Source organism: Scyliorhinus torazame, chromosome 22 (genome assembly GCF_047496885.1).
Source record: "Scyliorhinus torazame isolate Kashiwa2021f chromosome 22, sScyTor2.1, whole genome shotgun sequence".
Classification (NCBI taxonomy): domain Eukaryota; kingdom Metazoa; phylum Chordata; class Chondrichthyes; order Carcharhiniformes; family Scyliorhinidae; genus Scyliorhinus; species Scyliorhinus torazame.
The window spans coordinates 89,539,443-89,562,457 of record NC_092728.1 but is presented as its reverse complement, the minus strand read 5'-3'; the positions used below and the strand labels follow the sequence as shown (position 1 = coordinate 89,562,457).

Genomic DNA, 23,015 nt, shown 5'->3' with positions numbered 1-23,015 from the left:
CTTTATATGACTACTTGGAAGAGGATGCTTAACTTCCCCCATCAAGCCTACCCCAGACTGAAGAAGGGCTCCAACAATGCAGAGTCGTAGCATACAGACGCTCACATTAGCAAATGGAACGAGGATTAACCGACTACACCCAGGCATGCGCGGCCATTTATTTCCCCCTACTCCATTATCTCTAAATAGGCCGACCACAAAAATGAATCCAAAGAAACCCAATTCTGTTCAGGATACATGATCTGCCCAAGCCTTCGATGGAGACAAGCACAGATTCTCAAAATTTCAAAGCAACAAAAAAAAGGCCAAAAAAAGCCCGATACAATTAACTCTAACTGGGGGGCTATCTTCAATCCATGTGAGGACTTAAATAACCCTGCAAATCTCTAACACACTAACCATCCACCCTTCACCCCGCCTTGGCTCTACTCATCTATAAATGAGATAAGAGGGGTCTAGAAAATGCCCTCCCTTCTCATGAATGCAAGGATTACACATTAAAAACATAGCAAATCAGTGCACAAAGCACATATCACTTTACCGAGTCAATATAGTTTTTGCTAAATCAGAATAACAAATGAGCCTCGCCCTCGTGCTCAGCATTGCACATGCTTATCAGGAGAAAAGGCAACAACATGAAATCAACGACATAGCTGCAAGAGAATAAACTCCAGGATTATTGCTGAACAGCAGGTAAATAACACCATTTATGTTGTGTGGAAAAGCCCCGGCCATGTCAGGATCGTCGAACAACACTCAGGATCTCTCATAAGTTCCATTGAATGAAGCGCCGTCATCCTAACAACCAGACTGCTAGAAATTTAGGGCCCGGCAGATTTGGTGGGGGGAGGGGGGGATGACTTGACATGACCAGCCACCTCCAACCCCTCATGGCGAGCATTGAGGACAGGGCAACTTAAGACCAGTGGTCCGACCCCAGGCCTCAAAAATACAATGTGCTCCGTCGAACCTGATGCGCCCAGCCTTCAAATCAAGATTATGAAAGCCTGGCAGCCAATTTTCAAACTTGTCTCCCACTCCTCGTAAGAGACCGGGCTTACAACACTCCTTGCCTGGCCCGTACTCTCGGATCGATCAGGATGGACGACACACCATGCAGTAGGATTTTCAAAGACTAGGCGAGCCTAACCACAGAGATTGCTCTATTAAGTACCTGGGGCGGGATTCTCCGCAAACTGGCGCGATGTCTGCTACCCGACGCCAAAAACGGTGCGGATCACTCCGGCGTCGAGCCGCCCCAAAGGTGAAGAATTCTCTGAACCTTTAGGGGCCAAGCCCTCACCTTGAGGGGCTAGGCCCGCGCCGGAATGGTTTCCGCTCCGCCGGCTGGCGGGAAAGGCCTTTGGCGCCTCGCCAGCCGGCGCCGAAAGGACTTCGCCGGGCGACGCATGCGCGGGAGCGTCAGCGGCCGCTCACGGCATCCCCGCGCATGCGCAGAGGAGGGGGTCTCTTCCGCCTTTGCCATAGTAAAGACCATGGCGAAGGCGGAAGAAAAAGCGTGCCCCCACGGCACAGGCCCGCTCGCCGATCGGTGGGCCCCGATCGCGGGCCAGACCACCGTGGGGACACCCAGATTGCCCCGCGCCTCCCCCAGGACCCCGGAGCCCGCCCACGCTGCCTGCTCCCGCTGGTAAGGTAGGTGGTTTAATCCACGGCAGCTGAAGAGGGTTGACAGCGGCGGGATTTCGGCCCATCGCGGGCCGGAGAATCGCCGGGGGTCGGCCCGCCGACCGGCGCGATTCCCACCGACCGGCGCGGCCCGATTCCCGCCCCCGCCGAATCTCTGGTGGTGGAGAATTCGGGACATGGCGGGGGAGGGATTCGCGCCAGCTCCCGGCGATTCTCCAGCCCGGTGGGGGGTCGGAGAATCGCGCCCCTGATATCTCTCCTGTGCTTCTACCATTCTCTCAAGGACACTGTTCAGCAAAGTGAGCACCATAAATATGCACCACTGAGCCAAGATTATCATCGAAAACATCATTCGCAATGGCCACCATCATCTCGATCCAAACAGCACCACCGAGGCGCAGATCTGCTCACCTGAAAAACTGCCGCTGCAAAGTTTAGGGCAGCACGGTAGCATTGTGGATAGCGCAATTGTTTCACAGCTCCAGTGTCCCAGGTTCGATTCCGGCTTGGGTAACTGTCTGTGCGGAGTCTGCACATCCTCCCCGTGCGTGCGTGGGTTTCCTCCGGGTGCTCCGGTTTCCTCCCACAGTCCAAAGACGTGAAGGTTAGGTGGATTGGCCATGATAAATTGCCCTTAGTGTCCAAAATTGCCCTTAGTGTTGGGTGCGGTTACTGGGTTTGGGGATAAGGTGGAGGTATGGACCTTGGGTAGGGTGTTCTTTCCAAGAGCTGGTGCAGACTCGATGGCCCGAATAGCCTCCTTCTGCACTGTAAATTCTATGAAACTGAGCCCCAGCCCAGCCATCTCCGACCACCTCAATCAATCGAGGATTTACTCTGTTTGAATACGGCTCTTTCACAACCAAATTCCGACCAGATGATCCAGGGACATAACGCAAGACCCAAAATAAGATAATTATGGAATGTGCCTTAGAATAAAATAAAGGATTAAAAGACAAGTAGAGTGATTTCCGATGGCAGCTATGTGGTGAGTAGTCATACATGCGATGGCCTCCACCAGGGTACTTTGGTTTGGCCCTTTTTGCCCAGTTTATGGCCGATTATTTGGAGGAACTTGGTGTAGTGTGATGGAATAAGATCCCTCATTTGAATAATGTCCGGTAAATATAACACTAGGCAGAAATCGGGCAAGGGATCGTCATCAGGCACCGAAGTTCCTCAAGCCTCAGCAGGGGGGAAATGGCAAAGACTTCTGCTGTGTCGTTGGCCCCTCAGTGGTCGACTGAGACTTCTTGACCAACGAACTGAAGAAGCGGCAGGCGGTCGCTGAGGATCTGGAGAAGGCAATGGAAGGAATTCTGGCCCCAATTCGGGCTGCCATGGACAAGATGGACCGGTGGATAGAGGTACAGGGGCAACGATACAGAAGGTGGAGGTGGCGCTCTTTGACCATAGTGTTCAGATTGTCTGCCTGGAGGCAGAGATGGCGTTGCTGGCTGAGGAACGACGAGTCCTAAAGGCCAAGGTTGACGATCTGGAGAATATCTTCAGGCGGCAAAGTCTAAGTTGTTGGAGGGCTTGGAGGGCTCATTCTCCACGGACTATATGTCCAAGATGTTCAGAAAGTTGTTGGAGGAGTGGGTCTTTCCGACCCCTCCTGAGTTGGACCAGGCCCATCGGCTACTGAGGCAGAAGCCCAGATCTGGGGAGCCACCATGGGCGATCATAATCAGGTTTCATTGATACCTGGCTAAGGAGCGGGTCCTGAGGTGGGCGAAGGACCATTGAGACTATAGATGGGAGGGCCATACTATCCGAATATACCAAGACATTGGAACAGAACTGGTGAGAAGGCGTGCGGCGTTTAAAAAGGCCAAGGCCACATTATACAAGAACAATGTGAAGTTTGGTGTGGTGTTCCCAGCTCATCACTGGGTGATATTCAAGGACCAAGCCTATTATTGTGATACACCAGAGGTGCAAATGAGTTAGAGAAGCACAGACTGAGGATGAACTAAAGTACTTAAAGACTATGGAGTTGATTATTTTGTTCTTTGTTAAGTTCATCTGTATTTGTATTTTTTGCGGGATTTTTGTAATGTGCAGAAGGGCCTGTTGATGGGTGGTATTTCTGGGCGAAGTTGGGATTTGTATATTGCAAATTGGAGTCTTTTTGGGAAGGGAGGGAGCTTGCTTGTTGATTTTCCTCATTGTTCTGCATTAAAGTTTGGTTTGGGCAGGGGGGCAGATCATTGATATACTGTTTAGTTGACTCTGATTTCTACCCCGTGCAGCGGTCACCCTGCTAGCAGTATAGCTAGTTAAAGGGAGCAGATGGGTGAGATGTCTGCAACTGGGGTGTTTTTTTTAAGGTAACAAGCTTAGGCTCTTTGTTTCTGTTTGGTATGGGAACAGGGAGGTGGCTTTTATTTTTCTGCTTAGTTTTCAGGGTGGGGTGGATGCTGGGTGAAAGGTGAGGAAAGAGGGGGAGGGATGGAGTTCTGATGGCTCTTTTGTTTTTAGACAGGCTATAGGGGGATTGGTGGCCATATTGGGTGGACGCAGAGCTGGCGCAGGTTGGGGCACTGCTTACCTCACAGGAAGGTTATGGCTGATCCTGGGTCCAATGGGAGTGGTCAGAGGCCCATGGCCCAGTTGATAACTTGGAACATGAGGGGGTAAAATGGCCCAGGAAAAAGATCTTGGATCTTTACACATCTGAGAAGTATGAAGGTGGATGAGGTTTTTCTACAGGAGAGCCATTTAAATATCAAGGATCAAACAAGGTTGTGGAAGGGATGGGTGGGGCAGGCCTCGACGTTCTAGGAAGCCATGAATGTGACTATTAAGGGGGAGGATAATCTCTTATAAGGTGCATAGGGATAAATCTGGGAAGGTTGAGAGGCAGAAGCTGGTGAACACCATTCCCGAGGTGGATCGCCAGTACCCGATCACCCTGACACTGGAGTTATTGGCGGATTGAAAAAAACTGCAAATTGATTTTGTGTTGTTGTTGATGGTAAGGCTCCGACACTCGAGGGGAACTTATTATGAGTAGGGGGAAAAGGCCAGTCAGGTGTTGGCTCACCAGCTGAGACGCTGCCTTCCGGGAGTTCGTGCAGGTTAGGGACTCAATGGTGGGCTGGTTTCTGCCCCAGAGAACGTTAATGAGGTGTTTGAGGTCTTCTCACGTGGGTTGTATGAGTCGGAACCAACAGAGGAGGATTCATCAATGAAGCAATGTTTGGATGGGTTGACCTTGGTTGTGGAGCAGAAAAGAAGGCAGAAGTTGGAGATGTCAATAGGGCTGGAGGAGATTATAAGCTGTATTCGTTCACTGCAGTGGGAAGGGGAGTTAGGACGGATAGTGGGTTACGAAGTGTGGAGTGAGGCCCACTAACTCTACATCTTCATGTGCGCGGCTCAGCCTGACCCAGCTGAAGGTAGTGCATAGGGCTTACCTGACCAAGGCAAAGGTGAATGGCTTCTTTCCCGGGGTAGAGGACAGGTGGGAGTGGTGCCTACTCCACACACATGTTCTGGTCGTGTCCCAATCTGGCAAGCTTTTGGGTCTCCTCCATGTCAGCGATTTTGAATATTGATATGGAGCCTTGTCCTTTGGTGGCCATTTTCGGGATGTCAGACTGGGCTGCACACTGGATTGCCTGGAGGCGAGTTCTGCTGGGGTGGGGGTCCCCTACTCGCCCAGTGCCTCGGTGTGGTTGGATGACCTAATGGAATTCTTGTACGTGGGAAAGTCAAGTACACTGTCAGGATGTTGGTTGAGAAGTTCTACCTGAGATGGCAGCCATTCATTGCCTACTTTAAGGAATTAGTCACTGTCAGCTGCTAAGGGCGACATGGTTTAGGTGGAGGGGAGGGGCTTATTTTTCCATTCTTTTGTGGGTGAGCTGCATACAGTTGGTTGTGTTTTGTTGGGTTGTTTTGTGTTACATCCGCTGTTTGTGATATTGGCTTTGTTATAAAATTTATGGCAAATGGAAAATCATAAATAAAATATTTTTTAAAAAGGCTGATCTGTTTGAAAATGGTCCGCCAATCAATACATATTTGTAATTTACACCTAATTTTGCTTCTTCTAAATATTACGATTTGATTTTTGTGACCATTGCAGACAACTTGAACGTGATTGTTGATTCTGCCTGTAAATTGTATGCAGTGCCAAATACACAAGTGTGAACAACTTACATGAAGCGTGTAAACTAGTTGTTTAATTTTAGTGTTGCTCTCTGACAATTTTGCGTCATAGATTGGAATTAAGAAACCAAGTCCAGGATAAGTGGGTAGAAAAATTAGCAACAAAAATGCAGAACTCTCAATCGTTTCCACAAATGATAACTACACAGATATTCCAGTTGGTGTATAGTATGTGAACATTAGCAAAGTGTGTGGTACTGTAAACAGGCTGAGAAGATACACATTGGCCAGGAACAGAAACTGACTCATGAGACCCCGGCTGGAATCGATACTGGCCACCTGAAAAAGCACCCACGTTAAGGCATAAACTTGTTATTGCAATATGGATTTTGTGATTACCCACTCCAAGTCTATGAATATGTAACAAACTTCCAGATACAGGTGATCAACTTTGCAGCAGGACGAAGAACAGACAAAAGAGGCCATCATAGACTCCTTAATGAACTGATGGCTGGTCAGACAAGGATGTTTCAGAGAACAATGGGGCCTGATTGAACCACCATGGATAAACAGGAGTATCCGTTCCTTCTCATTAACAAGTTGGGGTCTGGCACGGACAATGGCCAGTGGTGGGCGTATACGGATGACTCAATCCAAACTTCCCAGTATAAAGAGAGCAGCATCGAACAGATCTTGAGTGATAACCTGGAAGTTCCCCAGGCACAACCATCGCAAGAAGAAAGGACCCTGGGTTTCGAACCCAGAGAAGACATCAAGATAGGGGCTGGTTAAGCACAGTGGGCTAAACAGCTGGCTTGTAATGCAGAACAAGGCCAGCAGCCCGGGTTCGATTCCCATACCGGCCTCCCCTAACAGGCGCCTGAATGTGGTGACTCGGGGATTTTCACAGTAACTTCATTGAAGCCTACTTGTGACAATAAGCTATTATTATTACTATATTATTATTAGCATCGAGTGATCGAAGCCTGCCAGCCTCCTTAGTGTGGGAAAAACTCAAAGCTCAGCTGTGAGTCTGAATCATATTTTCTTGAGTAATAGAATTGTGAATAAAATTGGGTTAAACTGTGAACCTGTTTGCCCTTTGTTCATCTCGCAAATAAGGGCACCTGAGTAAAACGTTTGAGTTAGTAAACTGGTCAAATGTATCAAAGGTTTTAAAGGTACAAGTGTGTGTCATGAAAACAAGTCAGAAATTAAAATCTTCCTGATCATGACCAATTCAATGGTAAACAGTGTAATTACAAACACTTCCACTGACTACAGGCACTTTGCTTCCAATGTTCTTGTTGCTCCCAGTATATGTTACCTGTTCAGTATCTGCTCACACAGCAGGCTGCCGAAGGAAACATTTTCAGAAAGCTCACAGCTGACACTAATTTAAAGGGCCTTGGCAGCCAATTGAACACTTGAATTTTCACCCACCATACAAGGAAAAGTGTTTAGAGTTATCAAATTTCCTAGACTGCAGATGCTTGATGGTTTTGAAAGCACAGCACAGATACAAAGACCCATATGGACATCCGGGCCATTTTAGAGCAGATAATTTGCATCCTGTTGCAATATTTATGAAACAGTGCCCCAGACCCGCAATCTCAAGCCTTCTACTCCCTCTCAATTGCTGCTCCAACAACCCCCTCTTTCCCCACCCCCCACTTCTTGCCCCATGGTCTTTCACTGACTGCCTCCTGACAGCCAACCAACCTGTCAATCTATCCAACTGTTGGGTAATAAACAACATGATAATGAGAATCTGCCATTAACTTCAACAGAGCCCATACACTTCAGCGATTTCTGGGCTCCACCCCAACAGCCATGCTCTCCTGCTCCATTCTTGCACACCCAGTGAACACCAGGGACAGTGTGACTCTTGCCGGGGAAGCAGATGATCTACATAATTAAGTGTTGGTGGTAACAGTGACGGAATAGAGCCCCCTTATTTTCATGTAGGACATTACCTTGTTCTTAGGACATATTTGATTGTTGACGCCCCAATCAATGACAGCTTTACTTTGAACAATTGTGAAGTACAGTGATAATTTGACAGCATTGTGGGGAGGCAGAGCACATGGTATTGTCATTGGACTAGTAATCCAGATACCCAGGGTAATGCTCTGGGGACTCAGGTTCAAAGCTAAATTCAAGAAATAAATCTGGAATTAAATATGTAATGATGACCATGAAAGCATTATTAATTGTCGTAAAAACCTAGCTGTTTCACTAACGACCCTTAGGAAAGGAAACCTGCCATCCTTAACCTTGTCGGGCCTACATGTGACTCCAGATCCACAGCAATGTGGTTGACTCTTAAATACCATCCAAAATGGTCTAAGAAGCCACTCAGTTGTATCCAACTGCTACAAAGAAAACAAAAAGGAGTGAAACCAGGTGGACCACCTGGCATCGACCTAGGCACCAGAAACGGCAATGGCAAACCCAGCCTTGTCGACCTGCAAAGTCCTCCATGCTAACATTTACAGGTTTGTGCCAATATTGAGAACGTTGTCTCACAGACCTGTCATGTGAGAGTACCTTTAAGAAATGGGTGTTTATTACTGCAGTGATGTCAGAGAGTGGGTGGAGCTGGGCTGTCTGTCAGCTTTTTACTTTCGTTTTTGAGCAGGCTGCAGGGTGTGTTTTAGTTTTGTTTTCAGTGTTGGAGCTGAAGCCAGACTAAGCAAGTGTGCTGCTGTTCTCTCTGCCATCAAAAGACTATCTCTTGATCATTTGGTGAATTCAGAATTATAAATGTTGTCCGTAGTATGTAAACCTAATGTGCTTCTGTTGAAAGGTGTTTTAAGTCTTATGGATGTTAAAAGGAAAGCTTTAAGAATTACTCAGTGTTGTAGTCTTTGGGGGTTGTATTTGAATTGATGGTTGCTAAGATGTTCACTGTATGTTTTAAAAAGGTTAACTTGAGTTCTTAGAATAAACATTGTTTTGCTTTTAAAAAATACTTTTCCATTTCTGCTGTACCACACCTGTAGCATGGGCCGTGTGCTCCCCATACCACAATCTATTAAAAGTTGTGGGTTAGGTGAACTCCATGATACACCTTTGGGTTCTCTAAACCCTGGCCCATAACAGACTAGATGAGCAACAACCTGACATAGTCATATTCACAGAATCATACCTTACTGATAATGTCCCAAACATCTCCATCACCATTCTTGGGTATGTCCTGGCCAACCCTGCAGAGGTGGCGACACAGTGGTGCACAGTCAGGATGGAGTTGCCCTGGGAGTCCTTAATATCAACTCTGGACCCCATGAAGTCTCAGGTCAAACATGGGCAAGGAAACCTCCTGCTGATTACCACGTATCATCCCTCCTCATGATGAGCACCACTTGGAGGAAGCACTGGGGGGGCACTGGGTGACAAATTTCAATGTTGGCTCAGTAGTACCACTACAGACCAAGCTGGCTGGGACCTAAAGGCCATAGTACTAGACTGGGTCTGCAGCAGATGGTGAGGGAAAAAAACATGAGGGAGAAACATACAACCTCATCCTCACCAATCTGCCTGCTGCAGATGCATCTGTCTATGACAGTATAGGTAGGGGTGACCACCACGCAGTCCTTGTGGAGACAGAGTATTGACTTCGCATTGAGAGCATCTTCCCGAGCACAGATCACTGTGGCATCCCACTATTCACTGCCTACCAGTTGGAAAAAGATCAGTTTATTCCTACTCTTTGTTTTCTGTCTGCCAACCAGTTTTCTTTCCATCTCAATACACTGCCCCCAAACCCATGTGATTCAATTATACATGCTAATTTCTTATGTTGGACCTTGTCAAAAATCTTCTCAAAATCCAAATAAACCAGATCCACTGGCTCCCCTCATCAACTCTAATAGTTACATCCTCAAAGAATTCCAGTAGATTTGTCGAGCATCTCTTTTGCAAATCTGAGTCTTTCTTTCCAATGCTGCCAGTTTTCCAAGTCTGTGCTGTTAAATCTTTTATAATGGATTCGCGCATTTCCCCCACTATCGTCGTCAGGCTGACTGGTCTATAATTCCCTGTTTTCTCTCGAACTCCATTTTTAAATAGTGGGGTTACATTAGCAGCCCTCCAATCCTCAGGAACTGTTCCAAAGTTTATAGAATCTTGGCAGATAACCAGCAATGCATCCACTATTTTTAACGCCATCCTTAATTTTAAGATAGTGCAGATCACCACAGTAGCTTGACAGAAGGGAATTAGAGACACCCAGCTTTGTGTCATCCACCCATCTTTGTGTTTTCTTTAGTTTTGTTTAGGCTACTCTAGTTAGGGGGTCATAATGATGGGTGTGGCCATCTCACATCTCTTGCACTCTTTCTTCATTTGATTTAGCAAGAGGATAAAAGCAAACACGATAACTTGCAAATGTCTTATGGACAAAAGGGGTGAACCTACAGCTTTAATGGATCGATTTCCAACATTTAATCACCTAAAGAAGGACCTTGCAATCATGTCACGCTTTTCAAGTCTGAAGGACATTCCGAAGTTTACTTTATACCCAATGATTTATTAAAACGTGTTATGTAAGCAATTACAACAGCCGTTAGTCTACGTTACATCATAGGGATACACACGTTTGTCTCAACCATTCTTCATGAGGCCAGGTTTGGTTCCACCTTCACCATCATGGCGGGGAGTCGACACTTCATTATATTCAAGAAGCAATACTTCTGGGTGGTTCATGCTAAGACCTAAACAAACCTGTCTGTGGCTGGTTACAGTAGATTGGTGTTTGAATAAGGCATGGGGAATCAACAGCGAGATTAAAATAAAGACATTTATTTTACAACAGTTCATACATGAGGCCCGGTCATCCTCACTATATACTCTCTCCTCTTGACAGTCGGTTCCACACTGGCCGACCTTTTATACAGGTACAGATAAGCTACCCCGCATCTAGAGGGGAAGCTCATACACCATGTATGGGGAAACAAACATCCCCACACCTTATGTCCCAATCAGGTTATTACATTCCTCCCCCACAAAGTCCGAAGGTCCTCTCAAAGAATGATGAGGAGGCGAAGATGACAAAGAAGAAGAAACAGCTGAGAACAACTATGAGGAAGAAATCAGTGCAGTACTCTCAACAGCCGGACGACAAAGGCGTTCTGACTCCGGTAGGTCGCCGTCGAACAGATCAGCCGGACCAGGTAGCGGATATCTCACTGTTGATTATGTCTGGCTCGATGCCCCCACAGATCATACAGGGGTTGGCGTCTGTACCAGCCGAGCCCGGGGATGGCGTGCGACACGGTGCCTGGCCCATTAACCCAAGGCAAAAATCGCCGCGGCATTCCTTCCAAGCCACAAAGGGTTAGGGTTAGGGTGGGCGGCAGTGCCTGACAACGGTCAGCCCACATCCTGGATCTCCTGAACGCCTCATTGCAGTGCTACCATAGAAAAGGGAGAGTCGCAGCGCCCGCCAAAATGCTAGAGAGCTATCGCAGAGTGTTTTTTTAAAACGTTTTTGTTGATTTTGTTTTTCACTTTGTTGTTTTCCGTATCGCCACATAAAGCACCACTGCAAAAAAAAGAACAAGCCGGGTCAGTATGCCCATTTGGAATGTGCCAGACATTGCACCATAAACGCTGTTAATAGGGCATTTGAAGCATCACTCCAAAACACCGCACAGAAGGGCAGAGTCCCACCTGCCAAAGACAGTAACAAATGATGTCTCATCAGATCCCCAGGTGCTTTTTCCTGTAGCGAACAACCCTTCAGCATCTTAAATTGCAAACCTACCAGCCATACGGTACCCGTAAGCATGTCTTCTAAAAGTCACAGCCGTACATCCCGCAGACCAACCGGTGGCGGAGCATGTTAGTCAATACAATGCTGGACTCGTAAGATTTGGTAACGTTCTGAAGTGTAGTAGCAAACTGAGCAACAGATTCCCCGGCGAACCGCTGCACCGCATCGGACCTGTATCGTGAAATGATGTTAGACGGAGTTGGTAGAAACACCGCACCACCAATGTGATAAGCGGATCAAATGGCACCGTATCCAGCGCCGCCGGATACACGAGGTCCTCCGGACCACTCCAAACGTGCGCGCTCCACAGGCCAGTAGCAGAACCTTGGCCTGGCTCTCGTTTTCCACGACATTACAGGCTCTGAACAACCACCACATTCCAGACATCCATACTGAGGTCAAAAGCATCCAGCCACTCACGCAGGAACAATGTGAACCAACTAACTCCATACCACAGTCCAAAACAAATTCAGGGAGTTGGCCCAGCTGGACAAGCTGTATGCCGAATGCTCCAGTTTTACCCTCGTCGCTAGTTTAATACGGCTCTGGGAGTCCACATGGAGATTAAAGTAAAGACATTTATTTTACAACAGTTCATAAATGAGGCCGAGTCAACCTCACAGGATACTCGCTCCTCTTGACAGTCAATTCCGCATTGGCCAACCTATTATACAGATATGATGGATAAGCTGATGAATAAGCTACTCTGCCCCTAGCGGGGTGCTCCTACTCCCCGAGGAGCACGGGGAAACAAACATCCTCACACTATGTCTCGTGCAGGTTATTACAGGTGTCTTAACCAATTAGATAGGAAAGTGTATTTACCATGAAGATCTGAAGGTGAAATAAACATTTTTTGTGCTTAACAAAATAAGCATTAAAAAAAAACCATTCCAATGCACGACTTGTTCATGACCTTCCCTTGTGCTTTTTAGTTAGTTTTAGTTTGGCGTGTCTTAGCGAGCACTACGGTTCATTATGTTTTAACTTTGATTTAACAGAAAAATTCAATGGTGCTCAGTAAATTTATGATCCTACTTTTCACTGAAGGTGACTTGGAAAGAGGGATATTGGCTGCATTTGGAAGTGGAGTTCCTAAATATTGCCCTTGTGTCCAACACAATATCACGCAATTCTTTTCTTTAATTTAAAAAACCGTGAGGAGTCTCTTTATGAAATGTGCACACATAGCACAATTTAAACTTGTTGAGAATTTCATAAGCAATAATAATTTATAGGAAATAATTTTGCACTATAGTAATTTATACATATTCAAAGGCATGACTGAATAAATTGAATGACTTTTTAGTATTTGGTAAATGCGCAATATGGACAAAAATCCCTGAATGCATTTAAACTTGTTTTTAGTTTGCTTTCACGCAAGGTCCAAAATATCATCCAAAAATGAATTCTGTCTTAATTACCGGAATGTAACAGTTTCTCCCTCCGGGCTCCTGCAATGTTAGATGCGTTTGCTGTTTTAACAGCCAATTACGTGTAGGTGGAAGGATGAACTTGTACAGTGAACTTAAACATTCCTTGAAAATTCTCCTGGAGTATGAACAAGATTTTTCAACTGGATTATTAATAATTACATTATTGCTGTTGCTTGTGAAAAGTGTCCACAGTGTTGCACATTTGCATTGCAACCTTCCAGATGTGGACTTTTTTTTTGTGCTTTCGCCATATATGGTGATCATTGTTTTGACTCAGTACCTTGAGACTCCCATTTCCTGCTAACACAAAAGCTATTACTTCTGTGGGAAAGCCTGACAGCAGTGTTTGAAACATTTCAGAAAGTTTCCTATTACAGTGATTTGTGGAGAAGTCCAAATCACAATTTAATCCAGGCAATGTGACTGGTAAGTCTCTTTGGGCCAATCTAAATTTATGGTAATGACAGTTACGTTCATATTTCAGCTGAAATGTTGTTTTGTGGGTCGGAAAATGTAATTTTTATTGTAATCAGCTCATTATAAAGAAAAGCCCGGAGATAATCCTGATTTACTCTGTGAACTGGGAGCACATTCCGACATGATGGCCTGCTGTTACTGGATGTTTAGTTAATTATTTTTGCTTTTTAAGTATGAATGTGCGCCTCGTGCCCAAGGAGGGGGAATGTTTTTTATGTGTATGATAATTCCGGCAAAGTAGGAGCTTTTAACACCAATCCAATTTACAGCAAAGAAAAAATTACAGCATTTAATGTTTCACTGTGCAGCCAATGCACAGTCGAAGTGAGACCCATATGAACACATATTTATTGAACTTAGTGTCTAAACTCCTCTGGATGCCTGCTGTCACTGTTTGAACTTTTCATTTTAAACTAAGTATTTGATTCCATTTTGGTTGGAATTGCTAAATTTTCTTTGAGGAATACAATTTGTCAACTGAACAGTGTGGGAGTCCAATTATTTTTTTTTACTTTGGAGCTGCAGTCATTGCCGAGAGGGCCTGTGGTGGTTTGGGAAAATGGTAGGCTGCCAAATCCTTAGATTGTAAAAACATCCTCTACAGTTAGATCAATGACCTCAACTTTTCCAGGCCAGTAACTGCATGGATTAAAACAGGATATATTGTTGACTCAGATTTTTATAATGCATCCAAAACAGGAATGCAACTTTGTACTGCCTAAAATCTGCCTTCTTTTGTATTTAGACCATAAGACAGAGGAGCAGAATTAGGCCACTCGGCCCATCAAGTCCGCTTCGCCATTCAATCATGGCTGATATTTTTCTCATCCCCATTCTATGTTCTCTTGCCTTCTCCTCATAACCCCTGATCCCCTTATTAATCAAGAACCTATCTTCCTCTGTCTTAAAGACACTCACTTAAAGGCCTCCACAGCCTTCTGCGGCAAAGAATTCCACCGATTCACCACTCTCTGGCTGAAGAAATTTCTCCTCATCTCTGTTTTAAAGGATCGTCCCTTCAGTCTGAGGCTGTGCCCTCTGGTTCTAGTTTTGCCTACTAGTGGAAACATCCTCTCTATGTCCATTCTACCGTGGCCTTTCAGTATCCTGTAAGTTTCAATAAGATCCCCCCCTCATCCTTCTAAATTCTGATTACGGACCCAGAGTCCTCAACTGCAATTGTTAGTAATTTGCTCTGATAGTGTTGATTGATATTCTTTCAATTTAGATGGTTGTTTGGTGAGGAAAATACGAAATAGTGCAGGAAGTGCAAGATAAGTGTTTAAGTATACCAGAAGGTCATCCTGCAAAGGAACAGCAATCTCAATATTACTGTTGTAAGCATTTCCTTGCTCTATCAAACAATTATTGCCTTCTTTATCTTTCATGTGTATTGGGTTAGGCACTGGCATTTCACCTCGGGGAAATCCAGGCCAGATTTAAAAGGTGTATGTCCTCTTGCTAGCAGTAAGACTCCCATGTGAAATACATTTGATAATTTACAATCCAATTTCGACAGAAGACAGGAGTACTGTTCAAAACTACCACTAATCTTACTCGGTGGCTGATGTGGAAAACTGAAAAAAATGTCCCAGTGGAGAGACCATAAGACATAGGAGCAGAATTAGGCCACTTGGCCCATCGGGTTTGCTCTGCCATTCAATCATGGCTGATATTTTCTCATCCCCATTCTCCTGCCTTCTCCCCATAACCCCTGATCCCCTTATTAATCAAGAACCTGTCTATCTCTGTCTTAAAGACACTCAGCGAATTGGCCTCCACAGCCTTCTGTGGCAAAGAGTTTCACAGATTCACCACTCTCTGGCTGAAGAAATTCCCACTCATCCAAGTCATTAATGAAAATCACAAACAGCAGAGGACCCAGAACTGATCCCTGCGGTACACCACTGGTAACTGGGATCCAGGCTGAATATTTGCCATCCACCACCACTCTCTGACTTCTATCGGTTAGCCAGTTCATTATCCAACTGGCCAAATTTCCCACTATCCCATGCCTCCTTACGTTCTGCATAAGCCTACCATGGGAAACCTTATCAAATGCCTTACTAAAATCCATGTACACTACATCCACTGCTTTACCTTCATCCACATGCTTGGTCACCTCCTCAAAGAATTCAATAAGACTTGGAAGGCAAGACCTACCCCTCACAAATCCGTGCTGACTATCCCTAATCAAGCAGTGTCTTTCCAGATGCTCAGAAATCCTATCCCTCAGTACCCTTTCCATTACTTTGCCGACCACCGAAGTAAGACTAACTGGCCTGTAATTCCCAGGGTTATCCCTAGTCCCTTTTTTGAACAGGGGCACGACATTCGCCACACTCCAATCCCCTGGTACCATCCCTGTTGACAGTGAGGACGAAAAGATCATTGCCAACGGCTCTGCAATTTAATCTCTTGCTTCCCATAGAATCCTTAGATATGTCCCGTCAGGCCCGGGGGATTTGTCTATCCTCAAGTTTTTCAAAATGCCCAACACATCTTCCTTCCTAACAAGTATTTCCTCGAGCTTACCAGTCTGTTTCACATTGTCCTCTCCAACAATATGGCCCCTCTCATTTGTAAATACAGAAGAAAAGTACTCGTTCAAGACCTCTCCTATCTCTTCAGACTCAATACACAATCTCCCGCTACTGTCCTTGATCGGACCTACCCTCGCTCTAGTCATTCTCATATTTCTCACATATGTGTAAAAGGCCTTGGGGTTTTCCTTGATCCTACCCGCCAAAGATTGTTCATGCCCTCTCTTAGCTCTCCTAATCCCTTTCTTCAGTTCCCTCCTGGCTATCTTGTATCCCTCCAGTGCCCTGTCTGAACCTTGTTTCCTCAGCCTTACATAAGTCTCCTTTTTCCTCTTAACAAGACATTCAACCTCTCTTGTCAACCATTGTTCCCTCACTCGACCATCTCTTCCCTGCCTGACAGGGACATACATATCAAGGACACGTAGTACCTGTTCCTTGAACAAGTTCCACATTTCACTTGTGTCCTTCCGACAGCCTATGTTCCCAACTTATGCACTTCAATTCTTGTCTGACAACATCATATTTACCCTTCCCCCAATTGTAAACCTTGCCCTGTTGCACGCACCTATCCCTCTCCATTACTAAAGTGAAAGTCACAGAATTGTGGTCACTATCTCCAAAATGCTCCCCCACTAACAAATCTATCACTTGCCCTGGTTCATTACCAAGTACCAAATCCAATATTGCCTCCCCTCTGGTCAGACAATCTACATACTGTGTTAGAAAAGCTTCCTGGACACACTGCACAAACACCACCCCATCCAAACTATTTGATCTGAAGAGTTTCCACTCAATGTTTGGGAAGTTAAAGTCACCCATGACTACTACCCTGTGACTTCTGCACCTTTCCAAAATCTGTTTCCCAATCTGTTCCTCTACATCTCTGCTACTATTGGGGGGCCTATAGAAAACTCCTAACAAGGTGACTGCTCCTTTCCTATTTCTGACTTCAACCCATACTACCTCAGTAGGCAGATACTCCTCGAACTGCCTTTCTGCAGCTGTTATACTATCTCTAATTAACAATGCCACCATCCCCCCACCTCTTTTACCACCCTCCCTAATCTTATTGAAACATCTATAACAAGGGACCTCCAACAACCATTTTGTGCCCCTCTTCTATCCAAGTTTCCGTGATGGCCACCACATCATAGTCCCAAGTACCGATCCATGCCTTACGTTCACCCACCTTATTCCTGATGCTTCTTGCGTTGAAGTATACACACTTCAACCCATCTCCGTGCCTGCAAGTACTCTCCTTTGTCAGTGTTCCCTTCCCCACTGCCTCACTACACGCTTTGGAGTCCTGAATATCGGCTAGCTTAGTTGCTGGACTACAAATCCGGTTCCCATTCCCCTGCCAAATTAGTTTAAACCCTCCCGAAGAGTACTAGAAAACCTCCCTCCCAGGATATTGGTGCCCCTCTGGTTCAGATGCAACCCACCCTGCTTGTACAGGTCCCACCTTCCTCAGAATGCGCTCCAATTATCCAAATACCTGAAGCCCTCCCTCCTACACCATTCCTGCAGCCACGTGTTCAGCTGCACTCTCTCCCTATTCCTAGCCTCGCTATCACGTGGCACCGGCAACAAACCAGAGATGACAACTCTGTCTGTCCTGGGTTTTAACTTCCAGCCTAACTCTCTAAACTCGTTTATTATCTCCACACCCCTTTTCCTACCTACGTCGTTGGTACCAATGTGCACCACGACTTCTAGCTGCCTCCCCTCCCCCTTAAGGATCCTGAAGATACGATCCGAGACATCCCTGGCCCTGGCTTCCGGGAGGCAACATACCTTCCGGGAGTCTCGCTCGTGACCACAGAATCTCCTATCTATTCACCTAACCATTGAATCTCCTACAACTATTGCTTTTCTATTCTCCCCCCTTCCCTTCTGAGCCCCAGAGCCAGACTCAGTGCCAGAGACCTGGCCGCTAGGGCCTTCCCCTGGTAGGTCATCCCCCCCAACAGCATCCAAAACGGTATACTTGTTTTGAAGGGGAACGGCCACGAGGGATCCCTGCACTGTCTGCCTGTTTGTTTTCTTTCCCCTGACTGTAACCCAGCTACTCTTGTCCTGTACCTTGGGTGTGGTTACCTCCCTGTAACTCTTCTCTATCACCCCCTCTGCCTCCCGGATGATCCGGAGTTCATCCAGCTTCAGCTCCAGTTCCCTAACACGGTCTTTGAGGAGCTGGAGTTGGGTGCACGTCCCGCAGGTATAGTCAGCGGGGACACCGGTGGTATCCCTCACCACCACATCCTACAGGAGGAGCATGCAACTGGCCTAGCCTCCATCCCCTCTTACCTTACAGAATATAGCTGCCCTGTGGATCAACTGGACCTCCGCCCTCCGACTCTGCTCCCAGTCAGCTGCACTCTCTGTAAACTCCTGGCTCCCTTCTCACTCTTTGCGGAAATGTAGGAAACAAAATGAAAGGAGCGCCTTACTCCCTCCTCACCTAACTCCCTCAGTCACCAAACTCTCACTATAGCACTCAAATGCACCAAATTCAGCACTCCCTCAGTCACCAAACTCTCACTATAGCACTCAAATGCACCACATTCAGCACTCCCTCAGTCACCAAACTCTCACTATAGCACTCAAATGCACCAAATTCAGCACTCCCTCAGTCACCAAACTCTCACTATAGCACTCAAATGCACCACATTCAGCACTCCCTCAGTCACCAAACTCTCACTATAGCACTCAAATGCACCAAATTCAGCACTCAGTGCAAACAAAGTCTGCACTGTAGGGGATCACTTTTATACTGTGAATCTAGCCTCTGAAAACTGGCCTAATCCAATTAACTAATTAACAAGCTCCAGCTGCAAGTACCTACAAGTAGATCCTTTGTTTCAAGCTGATTGAAAATTCACCTTCTTCTAAACCAAACAGCAACTTTTAAGTTAATTAACTAAATAAAAGAAAGACTTTACTTTAGATAAAAATGAAGCCTTGTACTCCCTCAGTCACCAAACCCTCACTATAGCACTCAAATGCACCAAATTCAGCACTCAGTGCAAACTTAGCAACAGTGCCTTCAGTACCTGCTTCCAGATCATTAATGTATATTGTAAAACGTTGTGGTCCCAGCACAGACCCCTGAGGCACACCACTAGTCACCAGCTGCCATTCTAAAAAAGACCCCTTTATCCCCACTCTCTCCCTTCTGATAGTCAACCAATCCTCTATCTATGCCAGGATCCTACCCTGAACACCATGAGCTCTTAACTTATTTAACAGTCTCCTATGCGGTACCTTGTCAAAGGCCTTCTGGAAATCTAAATAAATCAAGTCCACTGGTTCTCCTTTGTCTAACTTGCTTGTTCCCCAAAGAACTCATAACAGATTTGTCAGATACAACCTCTCTTTGACAGAGCTGTGCTGACTCAGTCCTATTTTACCATGCACTTCCAAGTGCTTTGCGATCTCATCTTTAATAACAGACTCTAAAATCTTACCAATGACCGAAGTCAGGCTAAACCGGCTTATAATTTCCCATCTTCTGCCTCCCTCCCTTCTTAAACAGTGGTGTTACATTAGCCACCTTCCAGTCCTCTGGGACCCTTCCTGCCTCCAGTGATTCCTGAAAGATCATCACTAATACCTCTACAATTTACTCAGCTATCTCTTTTAGGACCCTGGGGTGTAGTCCATCCGGTCCAGGTGACTTTTCCACCTTCAGACATTTCAGTTTCCCCAGAACCTGCTCCTTAGTAATGGTTACTGCACTCACCTCTGCCCCCTGGTTCTCCGGGAGCTCTGGCCTCCCACTGGTGTCTTCCACCATGAAGACTGATGCAAAGTAACTATTCAGTTTGTCTGCCATTTCTTTGTTTCCTATTATTACTTCTCCAGCCATATTTTCTAGTGGTCCAATGTCTATTTTTGCTTCTCTCTTACCTTTTATATATTGAAAAAAATCTCTTCCTATCTTCCTTTATATTACTAGCTAGCTTGTACTTGTACTTCATCTTCTCCCCCCTTATTGCTTTTTTAGTTGTCCTCTGCTCGCTTTTAAAGGCTTCCCAATCCTCTGGTTTCCCACTAATGCTCGCCACTTTGTGTGCTTTTTATCATAGATTATCATAGAATTTACAGTGCAGAAGGAGGCCATTCAGCCCATCGAGTCTGCACCGGCTCTTGGAAAGAGCACCCTACCCAAGGTCAACACCGCCACCCTATCCCCATAACCCAGTTACCCCACCCAACACTAAGGGCAATTTTGGACACTAAGGGCAATTTATCATGGCCAATCCACCTAACCCGCACATCTTTGGACTGTGGGAGGAAACCGGAGCACCCGGAGGAAACCCACGCACACACGGGGAGGATGTGCAGACTCCGCACAGACAGTCACCCAAGCCAGAATCGAACCTGGGACCCTGGAGCTGTGAAGCAATTGTGCTATCCACAAGGCTACCGTGCTGCCCCTTAACCTTTTTCCTTAACCTTTATGCTGTCCTTGACACCCTCATCAGCCATGGATGCCTTATCCTCCCCTTAGCATGTTTCCTCCTCCTTGGGATGAATTTCTGTTGTGCCTCCCTAATAACCCCCAAAAACTCCTGCCATTGCTGTTCCACTGTCTTCCCTGCGAGGCTCCTTTTCCAATTAACTCTGGCTAGCTCCTCCCTCATGGAGAAGTGGAGAGTGGTCTAGAGGGTCGAGCTAAGACATGTCAGTGCAGGCTGGAGGGATCTTTACTCTTCACTTAGCTGTGGTAGTTATGACCTGGGAGTGTTTGTTATCAACGTTCAAATAAAAAGCGAAGATGGATGTTGCCAGCATTAAAATTCCTTGTTTTGGTGAACACAAATACAGCAAAATATTTTGTTGTTGTTGTGAAATATGGAATAATTATTCCTGTGAAGAGGTTCATGTTTTGTATTTTTTGAGCCTCTTTAATATTTTAACCCTTTTTCTTTTCTTAGCATCCAGAGCTCAAGGATAATGTTTCCTATTCTCACCCATTTGCAAACATGAAACCAGCTCTTCCAGAATGCCCATAAGGAAGATTAGCATCATATAACTTAACTTGGCATGTCAGCTACGACCTTCACCAACTTCTACAGATGCACCATAGAAAGCATTCTTTCTGGTTATATCACAGCTTGGTATGGAGCCTGCTCTGCCTAAGACCGCAGGAAACTACAAAAGGTTGTGAATGTAGCCCAGTCCATCACGCAAACCAGCCTCCTATCCATTGACACTATCTATAATTTCCGCTGCCTCAGAAAGGCAGCCAGCATAATTAAGGACCCCACGTACCCCGGACATACTCTCTTCCACCATCTTCCGTCAGGAAAAAGATACCAAAGTTTGAGGTCACGTACCAACCGACTTAAGAACAGCTTCTTCCCTACTGCCATCAGACTTTTGAATGGACCTACCCGTATTAAGTTGATCTTTTCTCTACACCTTGCTATAACTGGAACATTATATTCTGCAGTCTCTCCTTCCTTCCCTATGTACGGTATGCATTGTTTGTACAGCATGCAAGAAATAATACTTTTCACTCTATACTAATACTAATGACAATAATAAATCAAATCAAAAGCTGCAACGAAGAACAAGGATCTGGTGTAGCTGAATGCACAAATAATTCAATCTTTGCAATTGCTCTGCCTCGTCATTAGATACAACCTCACCTTTCTGTGATCAACTAGTACAATTGACCAGGATTGGAATAACACTCTCTCTCTAAATAGGATTATTGATTTAAAGTTATTGCAGACGTACTTTGCTTAATTTCTGAACCAATATATTCAATAGTCCAACAAGCCTGGCTTCGTATTTTAAATTTTAATCTTATTAGTATTGTTCAAATTCTGCAGTGCCACCCTGTGCAAAAGAATATGCATTAAAAATGCCTGGATTTTTTCTTTCAATAAAACATTGCGGGATTACTTTTAGTTCAACACAAACTATTTTTCGAAAAACCGAACTCGCCAAAAAAATACCAGACCTGGGAAGCATCATTCAGACTGTAGAAGCATTTGTTTCATTTCCTTAGTTTCCTTTCTCCAACTTCTACCTCTTTTGGGCGATTTCAGAAACACTTTTCTCTCTGAAAGGTTTTGTGTTCATTGACTTACACTCTCATGAATGTGGTGAAAAGAGCTAAAAGGCTGACTAAGTTTACTTTATCAGCTGTGGGAGATCCCACTCTAATATCTGCTGAAGGGATTATGCCCGACTCAGTGACGCGACAAGGCCGTTTACAACTGAACGTCTCATGTGATCTAACGAGATGTCATGAGATGTCACAATCTGGATCTCGCCCTCGTTAGACGAGAGCCAAAACTTCACAATAACAAGGAATTTATGTTTCTAGTTCTGTTGTGAGAATGTCTTTTGGTCTTTTTCATCATGTAATCTCTTTAGGCTATGGCCTCTATTTCCACTTTTATTTCTGCCAGGACTACTGCTGTGAGACCTCCCTCTTGCACCATTGAGTACTCTTTCTTGAGTATGTAATTATTTTCTCATGCAAGAGATGTTCCCAGACTCCATCAGTGTTTGCTGTGCACTTACTTGCTTTCCATTCTTTTATTCCATAATGCCACCAGCTTCTTGATCATCATCTTGAACATTCAACCAATATTTTAACTTGCCAGTAGCTTTACCTTCATGTCCCACAATAGTTGCATCACACCATTCTTAAGACTCCTCTGGAATATATGTCACCCGAGTACAATTGGTCAGTGAATGTGTTAGCTCTGCCATGAATACTCACATTACCATTATACAGCCTTTGGTCCAAAGATTCTGGTCCTGAGGAATAGAATTCTTTGGTCAAAGGCTGAATAATGGTTCTGTTCCTCGGGACCATCATCACAGAACACATCAGTATTTGACGTACAAGGTGCCTCGTTTACTTCCACCAGCTGTTGAGTCTGAGATTTTGTAATTAATTTTGATGAATGAACCTTAACAGCTTTGTTTGATTATTCCTGTCTTATCATCACAAAATATCCCCTTACCAGGACCTTTCTATTT

General features: G+C 45.3%; 1 protein-coding gene across 9 annotated transcripts in view; it reads left to right on the top strand.

Annotated features, from left to right (window-relative positions):
- LOC140399196 (disabled homolog 2-interacting protein-like) overlaps window positions 1–23,015 on the top strand; it is a 1,161,885-nt gene that overhangs the window by 921,601 nt on the left and 217,269 nt on the right. Inside the window, exon 1 of one of the 9 annotated variants that reach the window (XM_072488548.1) lies at window positions 13,282–13,407. The exons of the other annotated variants lie outside the window; for them this stretch is intronic. The gene's annotated coding sequence lies outside the window, so the exon portion shown is untranslated. Of the gene's footprint in view, window positions 1–13,281; window positions 13,408–23,015 lie in introns of those variants that run through there. 9 annotated transcript variants of the gene reach the window in all.